Consider the following 14,729-nt stretch of genomic DNA (forward strand, 5'->3'; position numbering starts at 1 on the left):
AAAGCATCTGGGCAGGTGGCCTTGAAATAAGAAGGAGGGGGTGGGCTCCCCATGGCTCCCACTTCATGGAGAGGCTTGCCTCTTGTTTATGAGGCTGTTATGACCTTGTCAAGGTCAGAAACAGAGGTGCAGGGTTACCAGGTGCACTTTCCCAAAGACGGTCAAACCGGATCCTTGCTGGCAGGGACGTGGGAGGATATCCCGTGCGGTGCCAGAAGCCATTGTGAACCTCCAACGTTCTTTTCTTTCCTTCTCCCTTCAGAGTTTATTTAGTAAAATAAATAAATGCTAAATGCAGAGTGAGTTCATTCTGCATTCTTCCTCCTCTTCCTGCAATGGTCAGATGTGTCTCTGCTGTCTTAACAGACTATTTTAGAACTGTTTCCTGTTACCTAATACCAGAGCTTGTTGCGTTGGTGGTGGTGGGGGGGGCGGTGCTGAGTGTTCATCTCCAAGTAAAAAGTCTATATCAAATCTGTTTCTCGCGATCAGGATGCTGTGACAAAATGTGTGGGAAGCCATTGATGGTTCTTAGGCCCTTGGGCACATGTCAGGAGAATTCACAGCCTGTTGGAAACCACCATGAGGTTGTCCCTTCTCTAGTGAAGAGGGTATTCGGACCAGGTGCCAGATGGTGACAGAGTGGTGCACCCTCTTGAGGCCTTTTGGTCTCCCCCACACTTGTTTGTGCTCTTTGGTTTATCAAGTCATCGTCTTCCTGCCCACAGGGCAGGCAGCTTGGTTCCCTTCCCTGCTGTTTCATCAGCACCTAGAAGGGTGGGGAGGAATAAGGTAGGCTTAAGGCAAATATTTGTTGAATGGATGGATGGTTGCTTTCGTCTTCCTTCCCAGGCTGTGTGCACGCTGAGCGCAGGGTCAGTACATTGCTTATCTTTGCAGCTCCCATAACTCCCAGGAGAGTGGCACAGGGCCGACATGCAGTTTTGTGAAAAATCAAATAATAGTCATTTAATGCATGCCATTCTAACAGAGGAGGAAATTGCTTTCAGGTCATTCAGACTTAATCAAGAAAAAATAGTTTCAGGTCAAGAAGAGGTTAACTCCACTATTAAAACAGAGACAGCTAAAGAAATGTTGAGCTCCGGGTTTTAGCTCCTTGAAGGTTTAAAGAGAGAATGAATGCAGACTCACTCACTATCTCGTGACTGTTTGGACCATGGGGGAGTGTGGTGTCACTGCATAACAAATCACCACAAACCTTGAGACCAAAACAACACACATCTATTGTTTCAATGTTCCATGGTCAGAAGTCAGAGCACAGCTTGGCTCACGAGGCTTCAGACAAGGTGTTGACTAGGTTTTGGCTTTTATATGGAGGCATAGCTGGGGAAGAATCTGCTTCTAAGCTCTCTCAGGTTGCCACTTTCTCATAACTGTAAGACTGGGGGCCCCGGCCTCTTGCTGGCTGACCTGGAGGCCACATTCTTTGCCACATGGGTTTTCCCAGTGTGGCTGCTTGGTTCATGAAACTGTCAAGGAGAGGCTGCTAACAAGATGGGGTCATGTGTGACATAACAACCATGGAGTGACATCCAGCACCTTTGCCATGTTTTGTTGACTGGAAGCAAGTCCCAGTTCCCACACACACTCACGGGCACACCAGGCGTGGATCATGGGGCCACCTTAGAGACTGCCCACCACAGATTGCCTTTCCCTACTCCTTGAAAAGTGGTTCCCATTTGCTATCCATTTTTGTGGAAAATTATTTTGCTCCTTTGCTTTTTTCCACAACGATCCATGATTTAATTAAATTAATTATTAATTAATTATTTATTATTAAAGATTTTATGTATTTATTAATGAGAGGCACAGAGAGAGAAAGAGAGGCAGAGACACAGGCAGGGGGAGAAGCAGGCTCCATGCAGGGAGCCTGCCGTGAGACTCGATTCTGGGTCTCCAGGATCAGGCCCTGGGCTGAAGATGGCGCTAAACCGCTGAGCCACCCGGGCTGCCCTAACCATGATTTTAAATCTTTTAAAGGATCATATCTCTGCAGGGTCCGTTGATTCTTAATAACCAATATGGACACCCTCCGTGCCTTCCCTGGCCCTGCTGGGTGGATGCCCCCAGAGCGTGCAGTTCTATCTCAGGAACATTGGGTTAAGTTGCTGATTGTTAGCTGCTTTAGAACCCAGCTGCAGTTTCGACACATTGTTTGGGTAGGAAAATTTGGTCCTGAGTCTCAAATGCCTGACTTGGCTGTGAACTTCTAAAAGGCAAGCTGCCCTACCAGTAGTTTTTTCTGTGGCATTGGGTATGTGGAGAGCATTATTCGGGGGCATAAGTTGGATGTCTCTTGTTAGCCTTTAAAAATTCCTTAAAAACAACAGAAATCTGTGCTCTATCTCCTCATTCTCTGAAGATGTGGTACCTAATTGTCATAAAGCAGTAAACAAGGAAGGAAGAATTTCAGTGAACGGCAGTCTGGGTAAATTGACTGGTATAATACTGAGATGCTTTGGGGTCAAATTCAGGTAGCATTCTGTAGGGACAGAATGTGGTTACAGGATTGCACAGGGGTCTTCCATTAAAGCACAGCAGGTGGCACTGCCTGTGACACAGGATGCGCCTATGGTCCATCCTGCATGCGAAAAGAGCCCCTGCATACCTAATTGTGTAGTGCAAGTAATTATTTGTCCAACTTTCTGGGCTGCTTCATCCACCTCTGGCAGTCCTCTCCTGGTCTTTGTTGGTTCCCTCCAGCATTCTGCGATGCACAGACCTCTTTGGAATTGGCCATTTTCTTCTAGAGCCTCAGTCATTTCAGGTCCATGGAAGTACATTCTCTGCTATAATAGAGACTGTTCTATTACCACATACTAGATGATTTCCTCCAACTATATTACATTAAAAAAAAAAAACACCTCATTGGTAGATGAGTACAACAGGTAGTTGTTGGATTTTTTTTTTTTTTAAGATTTTATTTATTTTTTCATGAGAGACACACAGAAAGAGAGAGAGAGAGAGGCAGAGACACAGGCAGGGGGAGAAGCAGGCACCATGCACGGAGCCTGATGTGGGACTTGATCCCAGGTCTCCAGGATCAGGCCCTGGGCTGAAGGCGGTGCTAAACCGCTGAGCCACCCGGGCTGCCCAGTTGTTGGATTTAAACAAGTAAAGTGGTAAACCACACAGGAGGCTGTGATGTTTCTTTCTTTCTTTTTCTTTTTTTTTTTTTTTTATGATTTTATTCATTTATTCATGAGAGAGAGAGAGAAGCAGAGACAGGGCAGAGGGAGAAGCAGGCTCCATGCAGGGAGCCCGACGTGGGACTTGATCCTGGGTCTCTAGGATCAGGCCCTGAGCTGAAGGCAGCACCAAACCGCTGAGGCACCTGGGCTGCCCTGTGATGTTTCTTTCAACTTTGACATGCTTTTCCTTTGGAGTGAGGGCTTGAAATTTTGGCTACCTGTGAAGTATGATTACAGGAAGACCTACCATAAAATGCAGCATTTCCTGCTTAGGGATTATTTGTGCATGACATATACCACACAGATAATTCCCATGGTAACTATGAGTATCTGGAGTATGTGTATCTCAGGACTCTTTGAGGAGAAAGCTGAGATGAGGAGCAAATGGCAGGTAAATGTGAAAGATTATAGCATTTGCTTGCTCAAAAGTGCTTTATTAGTCAGATTAAAATATTGTGCTCAAAGGCAAATGTAATTGATTTGCTCCACAAAGAAAAAGGGCTGAGCCATGAGCAGTCAGCTGTGCTGTTTCCCCCTCCAATCTGTCGTTCACAACAAGACCAGATCAATCCTCCCAAGATAATATTTTTTTGATGGCCTTCCTTTTGCTTAAGAATTTTATATCCGAGTGTAAATCCCCCCCTCCCACCGCTGGCCATTCAAGACTCTTGTAAATGGACTGTCTGGCCCTGCCTTCCTGCTCCACTGACCACTCCAGCTTCCCTACTGTCGTCTGACATGTGTCATGGGTGGTCCAATGGACCTGTGCCTTCCCTCCCTGCTGGGGCAATGAACCACAAGACACACTCGTGTCTCCTGGGGTGTACAGCACAAAATCATGCTGGTCCTACAGGTGTCTCTCAGCAGCTGCCAGCTTCTGCATAACCTAGGAATCACTTTTTTTTTTCTTAAATCTCTTCTTTGGAACTCACGCTGCCTTTTCTGATTTCAGTCTAATTTCCCAAATGTGATCCAGACTTAGGCTCAGAGAAATATGTAGGAACAAGTTGGGTAAGAGGTAAGACCAGGTCTGCCTATCTCAAATCTTTTACTCACGGCTGTTTTTCTAGGTAAAAAGTAGCTGAATATTGACAGTTTCATACGGCTCAACCTAATCCTGCATAAAAGACTATTTAATATGTGGCCATGGCTTACAGCACTGGGGAGTTCTTCTGGTCCTAGAGGTAGGATTGGTATAGATTGTGGAAGAATTTCTTCTTTGTTCTCTGGGTCAGCCTTAGTGAGTTCCTTTCTTTCACATTCACTTTTGGAGATTTCCAAATGTGCACAAATGTAGGGATGAAGCATAATGAAATCCCATGTACTTAGTTACCCACATCTCCCAGATGGACTCTTGACGTGGATTTAATTTGTCTTTGGATCCTTATGCCTTCTTCTTTTCCTTCTTATTTGTTTGTTAGTTTTGTTAGAATACTTCCTTCCCCTTAACTCAGAAGCAGTCCATACTCATAGAAAAAATTGTCAAAATGCAGAAAATAAAAAAATGTCCATAGTCACCTGTTCAGAGACAACTATGTGGATTTCCCTTCCAGGCCATTCTTTGTAAAAACTCATATTCAATATATTATTATTATTTCTCAGGGATGCTATAAATGCTTTTTTTGGATACTTTCTCCCCACTTTTATCAGGGTTGTAATATCTCCAGCATAATGTTTAATCCATCTGCTTTGGCCCACTCTTTTTTCCACATACTTTTCTAAATCTTGCTGTCTGTATGCTTTCCAGAACTTTCCCTGAAGCCTTGGTTGGGCCCTGCAGCCCAAACTACCCACCTTTCCTCAGTCCCAAATAAAGCTCATCTTGGCCAGCAGCTGGAGGGAAGTGGGTGGATTATGTTCATTTACTCTACCATGTCAATATATAATTGACTTAATTTTTACAGAGGAATTGTCATTCAAGAAAAGGGTGTCACTTAACCCTTGTGAATCTTTATTTGTAGAAGCAGGTGACACATTAAGAATTGTTGGCAGCAGGGAGGGAGAACCTTGGTCAAAGTTGAGTCCAGTCCATTTGGCACCTGGCATAGAGTAGGGATTCTGGAATCTCATGGCCTATGTTCAAATCCTGGCTCCACCAGAGTAGAGATAGATAGATAGATAGATAGATAGATAGATAGATAGATAGATAGATAGATGTAACCTGCTGTCTAAACTCCAGTCTTAACTCTCCTGAGAGGAGTAACAATTTTTGTTGTAGATCTCTGATGGGGATTAAATGAATGTGTGTTTTGGGGGGGGGGGGGCGGCGGCAAGGAGCTGGTGTAGAATGTTGGTTGATTGCAGTGGACCCCAGCCCCCTGGGAGTCTGTTCAGGGAGCTGGACCTGAATTTTCACAGCTTCTTTATCTACTTTGGAACCAGTACATTTTCTAGAAATTTCAGGTTTTTTTACACTGTTGCTTGTGACTGTGGGAAGTGGGGGAAGGGTGGAAATTTACAGGAGCTTGGGGGCTAAATTCGAGAATTGCTTGGGTTTGTTGAGTGAATGCATTAGTAACTGGAAAAATATTGGTCTGTGAGTGTGCAGTGAAAGTTAGACCAGTTTTACATAGAATCCTTTGCCTTGCTCTAGGTCCAGATGCCAGTTCTCGTTGTGCTTTTTGAAAGAGGATGGTTCTGGGAAGAGCCATGGAAAGCTCTGTCTTTCAGGATACCTTAGAGGCCTAGAGAGTTGTAGTAAGTCTGAATTCTAACCTGAGGGGAACATTATTTAAGACATTTCTTTTCTGTTTGAGAGCCAAATGTATGACAGTTTTTAAGGCCCAAATGAAGTGTACTTCACAGCTCATACAAAGCAGACTTTGTGAAATCTCCCACTGGTAAGGACCAGGCTGCTGTTTGGTTCTGGTTAATCAACACTCGAGAGGCAATGGCACGTCTCCTCCTGGACCTGCTCATGGAGTTTGTAGATCACTTGGCTTCAGATTCTAGATATAAAACATTTTTGTTACATACTGCAAAAGTGAGTATGATTAACGACATGTGTCAAAGGAGCTCTGAGCTCCTGATAGAATACATGTTTTTGTTGTAACGCATTTCTATATACAGGGCCAGGGCATCTCTCCTGATAAAGCATAGCCTTCCCTAGTAATGAAATGCCATCCAGAGACATAACTACTGTCTAATCATATCCTGCTGGCTTAAGGAGGAGCATTTCTAGATCTGGGTATCTGGTTTTTGTGAAAACATACTTAGTAGTTCTTCCACTGGCTTCTTGTTTTTTATATGATTCTTCAAATTGAGTAAACAATATTGAAAAGATTTAAGTATAGCTAAGTAGACAACAGTATCTATGGCAAAGCCTCTGTTAAAGATAGCCCTGCTGACAGGAGCCCTTGGATGATGGGGATTGCCTGCCTTCCAGGAAGCCGAGAACTGACAGATTGCAAATTGAGATTTTTGAAGAAAGAAATTCGATTGAGGAACTATGCCTAATAGTGTGGCAATAATAGCAGCTCTTTGCATTTGAAAAATAACAAATTTGGCTTTTCAGCATGTTTCCTATGCACTATCTCATTTGTCCCTCACATGCATCCTGCAATGGTGAGGACAGCAACGGTCTTGTCTTTAGGTGTGGAAACTGAGACTCCAAATACTGACTTAAAGATAATGAATTTGGACCTTACAAAACCCTAGTCAGAGGGTATGACAGGTCCTTAGACTCTCCCATGGTGGAGCCGGAAAGTTGTCCCTCAGATAGGGCTGGACAGGAGGTGGGGATGGAGCCCACCCCATAACAGGAGGTATCTGTGAGGAAGATGAGAACTGTTTCAAGGCTTAGTAGGCAAGACTGTGTTACCTATGTTGGATTTTAACCCATTTGACAACTTTTTACATTTATATGTGTTTAGAGAAACAAAAGTATTCTTTAGCAACTCAGACCATTAACTGTTCAGCTAACAAAAAGTCCTTTGTTAGACAGACTCTCAGAAGTTGATGGTAGTGTTGGGGACTACCTAAGATGAAGGTCAGTTTCCTGTCAGCTTCCTCAATTTAAGTCAGCTGGGGGTGACCATGCGTCTGCCGTGGGTGCTACATATGTCTGGTCCTATGAATGCTGCCTGGTGCCTCCTCCTGCTGGTAGACGGAGGAGGGTTAGGATGCCGTTCTCCAGGTGGGACACACATAGACCCTTCCCTCTGCCAGTCAGCCATGCCATCTGTCTCTGCTTCTCTCCTGTACCAGCTCTCCATGCCTGTTCCTCAAACCCGGACATCCCGCTTCAGAGGGCAGCACAAGGCTTTGGGGCAGAAAGACTTGGGTTCAAGCCCCGACTCCATTGTTCACCAGCTACATGTTCTTGGGCAAGATACCTGGGAGAAGTGACGTGATCTGTGGTGGGCTGGGTGTCCTTCATTGAAAAAAATCTTCCCACGTGGTTCTCTTGTGTACCCAGGGTTGAGAATTATGGAGTTCTAGAATGCAGAGTATTACTGGCTAGAGAAGGTGCTGTGAAGATTAAATAAAATAATTTATCTAAGGAATCTTTCATTTGGCTGATGTCCCAAAGCGTTAGTTGTTATTAATGATTACTATTGTTTTCTGCTTTAAAAAGTAACACCTCTCATTACAGATAATATGACAAATATAGAGAAAAAGAAAACAACGCCTAATCTGAAAGATAATCTCGGTATTTTGGTACATCCCTCCTCCCACCGACATGCTCATTGGGATAATATAATGTACCTTTTTATTTGATATTTTCCCAGGACATTAAAGCTGTCGGAAACACTTTTCTGCCTGCATACCATTTCAGCAACAGATTTGGGCTTGACAGATCTTTTTCTAGTTTTTTATTAGTATGGTATTGTCAGCTCTCAGCGCTGTGAGTTATTTACTTGGGCCTCTGTGAGGCGTGAGCTTATGGGGTGGTAGCACCACTCACAGCCACCGTGGAGGTGGCTCCTTGCTGCTTCCTGCCTGGCTGAGAAGCCATTGCTGTGCTCATGGTCAGTATTTCCATTCCGTTTGCCCTGCTCTTTGCCATTTCTGCACTAGAAGCTCTCTGAGTAGTTTGTGGTTCCCTGGCTGACTTCCTGAACTGTGCCTGGAAGTTGTCCTGCCCTAGTGGGCATGTACCTGTCGTGGGTCTCCATGGCCTCCTGGGCCTGTCCTTCTGTTGCCTGGAAGTCAAGATTGAGAAGCAGAACCTCTGCTTTCCTGCCTCCTCCTGCACCCCTGTGTCTAGCAACTCTGTTCTGCTGTACAGACTTAGAGCTTATGGCCTCGTGTCAGGCTGCATACACTGCTGTTGATGGGACCTCAGGGGCCTTGGGCAACTTCTGCATTTAATCCTGTTGAATCAGTAGAAGGGGCATGCCATGGACTGCAGGGCTGCTGGGTTTTTTCTGATATGGCCAAGGTGTTAAAGTCCCCTAGGTTTGGGGGATGGGTGGACACTCTGAGGTTCAGTGATCACATTGGATCTGCCCATTCCAGTGAGAAGCCACATTACCTGTGGGTTGTGATAGAAAAGCATACAGCATCTTTATATCTGAGGCTTCTGATGGAAGCAAGGACATGCACAGGTGGACTTAGGACTTTATGCCTCCATCCTTGCATGATGAAATCATGCCTCTTTTCCCTATGAAAGTACAGGTGTGTCCCACATTATGCCATTTTGCTATTACGAAGACATACCTATTTTTTGTTAACTAAAAGAAATTGGAAGATTTTCACTTTTACCAAAAAAAGGCAAAAAGTGAAAGAAAGCAGCATTCAGCATTTGTTTTGCAGTGAACTGTTACAGAGGCTGCTCAAATCCAGAGTGTCCCGAGCCTTGCTCCTTCCCCAGGGACTGTACTCAGCATCTCAGCATCAAGCCACTAGAGCTTTGAACTGCATCTGTGAACGTCTCTGCTTTATCTCAATTTATTTTGTGCATCTGTTAGCAAGACATGTCCTAAGGTGTCAGAAAAGTCTAATAGAGGTGTTTTTTGTTTTTTGTTTTTTTTTGGTCTGAGAATGCTCAACAAATTTCACATGTAAATTAATGATTATTTCTTTGCTTTACACTGTTTGACTTATGAAGGGTTCCATAGGAACGCTGCACTTTCTGATAGTAGGGGAAACCTGAAGTGGCCTTTGAGATGGACAGTTAGACCTTCTCTTTTGGAGCTCCCATCACCTGGTGGGCCCAGCTCCTGGAGCTGTCATGAGTGCTTACCTCTTCCCACCCTGACACTCTTGCTTCCTGGGGTAGGACTGTGGATTTATGTATTTCTAGAAACATTGGCTGTGTTGAGCACAGGGCATCAAAACAGGGGTGGTGAGATCAATGAATTCTGGTGGGATTTGGTTAAATCCCAAACATGTCCTGTGGTGCCTGGGGTCAGATGCATGTAGATCCTGAGGGCTCCAGAAGATGTCACCTTTCACTGCATGGCAGATGGACTCCTGCTGCCCGGGGAAGACGTGTCTCTAAGCTGGCCATTATTGCAGACTCTGACAGTGTTGGCATGCTGCATCACTTTTAACTCACCACCTGGACCCATATGTTTGGTTCAGCTCTGTCATTTTCTTACCTCCTTTCATGGTGCCACACACACCTCCTTAGGTCTTCATCTTTAGTGGTCCACCAGTCCTGTCTACACTCTGATTTTGTTGTGTTTTTGTTGTTGTTGTTGTTTTAATTTACGTTCTTTCTCCTGGGCCTTCTACCATCTGGGGAAAGTAGATCTGACATTGAGAACAAGAGCGCTTCCTCCAGCGCAGGTTGTTTCCTTCTCTATGAGTCTCTTCCTCTCCCACCACAGCCCGTGCCCTAGAATACTCTTTTCCTGGACCTCTTCTACTGCCTCAATGCCCCTTCCATGTTGGCGTTAAAGGCACTCTGTGGCCCTCCAGGTACCATGGATGTGGACATATGGCTGGCCAGCTGCTCATGCTCTAGGGAAGCCCAAGCGGCTTAATCGACTCTGTGTGCCATCCCATTCATTAGTGATGCCCCGTAAGGCTGCATCTGGAAAAGATCTGCTTTCCCTAGCTTTGGACAGACTGAGAGCATGGTGTATCTCCTGTTGGAGGATAGATTTTATTCTAGATGGCTCCTACCAAGGGCTGAGTGAAAGCAGGCCATTTGGGGCTGGGGCCATTCTGAAGACCACTTACAGGAAAAGCAAGAATATTAACTTAGGAAAGACGTCAATATTAATATTTTCTTCAAAGAAGGGCATTTATGAGCTTTGCATAAAAGCCTCACCTGACCCCTTCTCTCTCCCTTAAGCCATTGAGCTTGACTTTTTCAATGATGGAACTATCATTAAATTTGAAACTGAAAGAAAGGCATCTATTCACACCTGCCCATCTTTGTCAGACCTCTTCAAAACAGCATGGAAAAATTTTATCTCTGCAATCCTGACCCACTGGATCATTTTACTCCTATTGCTACATAGTGATTAGTAGAGTACACCTTGGAGTGAGAATTTCTGTGGGAAAGGGACTTTCCTTTGCTTTTATTAGGGGATAACACCTAAGGTAAGTGTTCTTTAATAATGATAAATGAGTAGGGGTAAGAGGATAAGACAGATCTGAGACCCTCACTGTTGCAAGATTTCTGTCAAAACCCCAAACGAAAGTGTAGGTGTTAACCATTGTATAGATTCCTCTCCACGAAAAAGGATAACCTGATTTTCGTTTAATGCTTTCAAAAGCGTTGTGACAATTTTCTGTGTAAACCCCAACAGTCAAAAGTCCATAACAACCCACCATTGCAGGGATTCAAATGGTTAGATTAGTTTTGCAGAGACGAATATTCTTTAGTCTCACTATTGGTTGAATGACCAACTTTGGGATTTTGGCATGAATGGGAATGGTGGCATAATGTGTACAAAATCCTGACAGTTGATCCTGCTTGGAGAATAGTTTTATGCTATATCTAAGGAGACAGAAAGGATATTTCTTAAAATTAAACCCAGGACATGGTGAGGCTCTCCTTTTCAGCTACCCTGGAAAGTAGAAACAAACTACAGAGACACATGCCTTCTTTGGGCTGTCAGCTCTGGGCCTTCCAGCAGCATTTGCCTGCATTGTTCTAGCGTCTTCCAAAGGAACTGAGCCTCCCCTATCCCCTGATAACAAGCATGTGAGTTCAGCATAAACAAGACACTAATGTCATACTAATGTCACATTGTATATCCACCGTACTTCACTAATGAAAACTAAAAAAGAAGAGAAAAGAAAAAAGTAACCAAGGTGAATAGTGGGAAGTTGGTCTCATTTCAGGGTCCATTTATGCTGCCTCCTAGGGCAGTGGTTCACAGAGCACTTCCCCCAGGCTGCTGGGGGTGAAGAGGCCGAGAACTGTCCCCAGAGACAAGAGCCACCGTGTGCCTGTTTAAAAGACATGAACTACATCTGTCTAGTCACATGTTGTACTCAACAAAGACTTACCTTTTCACATTATGTTTGAAGACCAGTATCTCTATCTAAATTTATAGAATCCAGTAATCTGCCCCCTTAACTTGAAGATGGTGCTGAGCCCCCGTGTTAGGAAGGGAGTTCTTGGAGTGGGTTTCTGGCTGGCGGGTGCTGGTGATACAGGGCACTTGTGGCATCTCCTCTGTAGCTCTGCACCCACTGGTGGCCCGTCACATCCTGACGTGATTACTGGGCCCTTGTTCACCTTCCATTCCAAGGAGGCACAGAAATATGTTCCCGGCCTATGTCTGGGCTCCAGCAGCTTTTACTTCTGCTCCAGACAACAGTGAACTTTTGAGAAAGGAGTGTAAATCATGGACCAGTCCCTTCACAGAGCCCAGCATAGGATGTGTCTTGTCTTTTAGAAGAAGAGACCTTCCTGGTCCCTTGGCATAAGCCTCCTGGGTCCTTGGTTACTTTACTCTGTGAAGCCAAGGAAAGAAGTTGCTATTTAATTGCACTGGCTTTGCCTTGCCCCTGGCTTTTATTGTTTGTGGGAGGGAATGCACTTATTAACCAGACTACATCTAGGAGGGGTGGGAGCAGGTAGGCACTCTCTAAATGTCAGCTGCATTTACCAATCTGGTTGAAAACAGTGCACATCACAAGAAGCTTTCACACTCCGCTTCCCTAAAAGATTCCTATCTACTTAAAATAATCCCCTCCCTGCCAAAAATGATGTCGAGGAGTGACTTTACAGGGATTCTGCACCTCCCCTGGCACGGCCTTCTCTGCCAAGGGTTGTGTTGAAATGTTGCATCTTTAACTCGTTATCCAAGCAGTTGTTTTCTAAAAGCTTTGTTGTGATTTGCAATCGGACTTGAATAATACCAGTTAAATCCTGTAAGGAAGAAAAGAAAAGGAGGTTCCAGGAGGGATTACACCCTGGGCTCTCACCAATGCTGGGACCTTCCCTAGGTCACTCCAAACCTCATGTGTTTTTTTTTTTTTTTAATTCAATTTACCCGCATATAGTATAACATCAAGTGCCCTCCTTAGTGCCCATCACCCAGTCACCCCATCCACCCTCCCACCTCCCCTTCTGTACTTCCGAACCTCATCGTGACTAGGAAACCTGCTTTCCCCAAGTGTTGCTCGCTGCTCTCTCTGGGGTGCCTCAGAAGCAGGCTAGTGTGTGGCCTGAGGTAGACTGGGGAGCCACTGGCCTTGTTAGCAATGCCTGCCTTTTCCTGCTCCTATCACACCCTCGTGTCTGGGGTCTTCCTGCTCCATGATGGCTCCACAAATAATGTCGTCTGTCCTCATTTCCTCCCCACTTCCTCCCCACCTTACAGCACAATGATACCATTTCCTTCCCACCTGGAATGCCAGAGCTCTAGATGAGCACTTGGGCCCCGTGCCTTCCAAGCTCTGTGACCTGGTCTGACCCTTGGCTTTCAGAGTTATTTGTCCTCATCTTTATAATGAGGAGATCAGGACACATGATTGTATTCCTAGCTGAAAACTTTTGAGTCTTGAGAAGCTTTCTTTTGGTCTGCTCTCGGCCGGTCAGATGAAGTACAGAGAGGCCTGCTCCCACTCCGTGTGACCACACAGAAGGTCCTGGCCAGGCCCTGGGAGGGGCACAAGACCACACTGTGCCCAGTGGCTGGGGCCACGGAGTGTGAGCTGGCAGTCTGGTGTTCTCGGTGGTTAAGTATGGACTTTGTGAGATATGCCATTTTTCCATTTATATTATGTTTTCTAGTGACTGACCTCATTGTAGGTCAATAAACTTCAATTGATGATAAAGATGAAAAGGCAATGATATTTTTTTGTACCTCAATGGCTAAAAATCATGATAGCTTCTCTCCGCACACAGGCTGTTTTTTAAAAAAATAAACTCCTTGGGTTAGCACAGTTTTTAGATTTATAGAAAAATTGTACAGAGCTCCCATACACTCCACAGCAGCTTCTTCTGTTGCCAGCACCTGCTAGTTCATGTGGACGGTCACCACGAGTGACCTGGCCCTGATACTGCCCATGCTTTATTTGGATTGCCATAGTTTTCCCTGGGTACCTTTTCCATTCCAGGACCCCATTCCGGATCCCACATGACATGTAGTTTTGTCTCCTCAGGCTCTTCTTGCTTGTGACAATTTCTTGGACTTTCCTTGCTCCTAAGGTCCTGACGGTTTTGAGGAGCACTGGTCAGGTGTTTTGTAGAATGTTCCCCATCTGAGATCTGTCTGATTTTTTTCCTCATGATCAGACGGGGGTTATGGGTTTGGGGAGGAAGGTCACAGAAGTCAGGTGCCCTCCTTGTCACATCACATATTCAAAGATTTGTAATTGTTGACCGTGTCCCCTGGTCCAGGTAGTGTTGGTTAGGTTTCTCCACCCTTTTCTGCCCTTTCTAGACTGGCCTCTGTGGAAGTCATGTGGGCAGCCCATGTAAGGCTGGAGAGCCATGTGCCACATCTTTGAGGGTAGGCACTGGTGTCCTGGCCAAGGGCTCACCGGCCCTCCTCACCCCCTTAGGATAAACTAACTGCCCAGGGAGGATTGGCCCATGTGTTAGAGGAGAGAGATTGGAACTCTGGACTGGGATGTGGTCCGTGATGTGTGCTCATCCTGGGGCCCACGCTGTCTTGTTCTGGGGGGGGTGAAGCAGGTTGGCCGATGTAAGCCATTGGTGAATGTGTGCCTTCTCATGATTCGTACTCAGAAGTGAATCCTGGAGCACAATCTGCTAACATCTTCATCCAGAAGAGAAGGACTTCCTGGAGTAGTTAAGAGTTATTTAAAAAAAAAAAAAAAAAAAACCCTAACTTAAAATAATTCAACATTTTTTCTGCTCTGGACCTAACTCTGTGTTAACTTAAAAGTGGAAGCAGCTTGATTCTTTTCCTCAGAGAATCCTGGAAAGGTCTAAAAAAACGTTGTCATTGCTATTCAAGGCCTCTGAGTTTTAATAATTAAAATATGGTTTGGTTTGCCTTCCATAGCATTTTACTTGGAATAACATCTGATTTTTCCTGAGAATTGCATGATTATTGAGGGCAAAAGCAATGTCATTAATTTGTGTTTCTCATATTATGTAACTTTTGCCCATAGAAGGGCACTTAGAGCTGAAAA

General features: G+C 44.9%; 1 protein-coding gene across 7 annotated transcripts in view; it reads left to right on the top strand.

Annotated features, from left to right (window-relative positions):
• The window catches only part of SLC7A1 (solute carrier family 7 member 1), a 139,786-nt gene that overhangs the window by 99,005 nt on the left and 26,052 nt on the right, over positions 1-14,729 (top strand). The gene's annotated exons all lie outside the window — the stretch shown is intronic.

The sequence above is a fragment of the Canis lupus genome, chromosome 25 (assembly GCF_003254725.2).
Source record: "Canis lupus dingo isolate Sandy chromosome 25, ASM325472v2, whole genome shotgun sequence".
Classification (NCBI taxonomy): domain Eukaryota; kingdom Metazoa; phylum Chordata; class Mammalia; order Carnivora; family Canidae; genus Canis; species Canis lupus.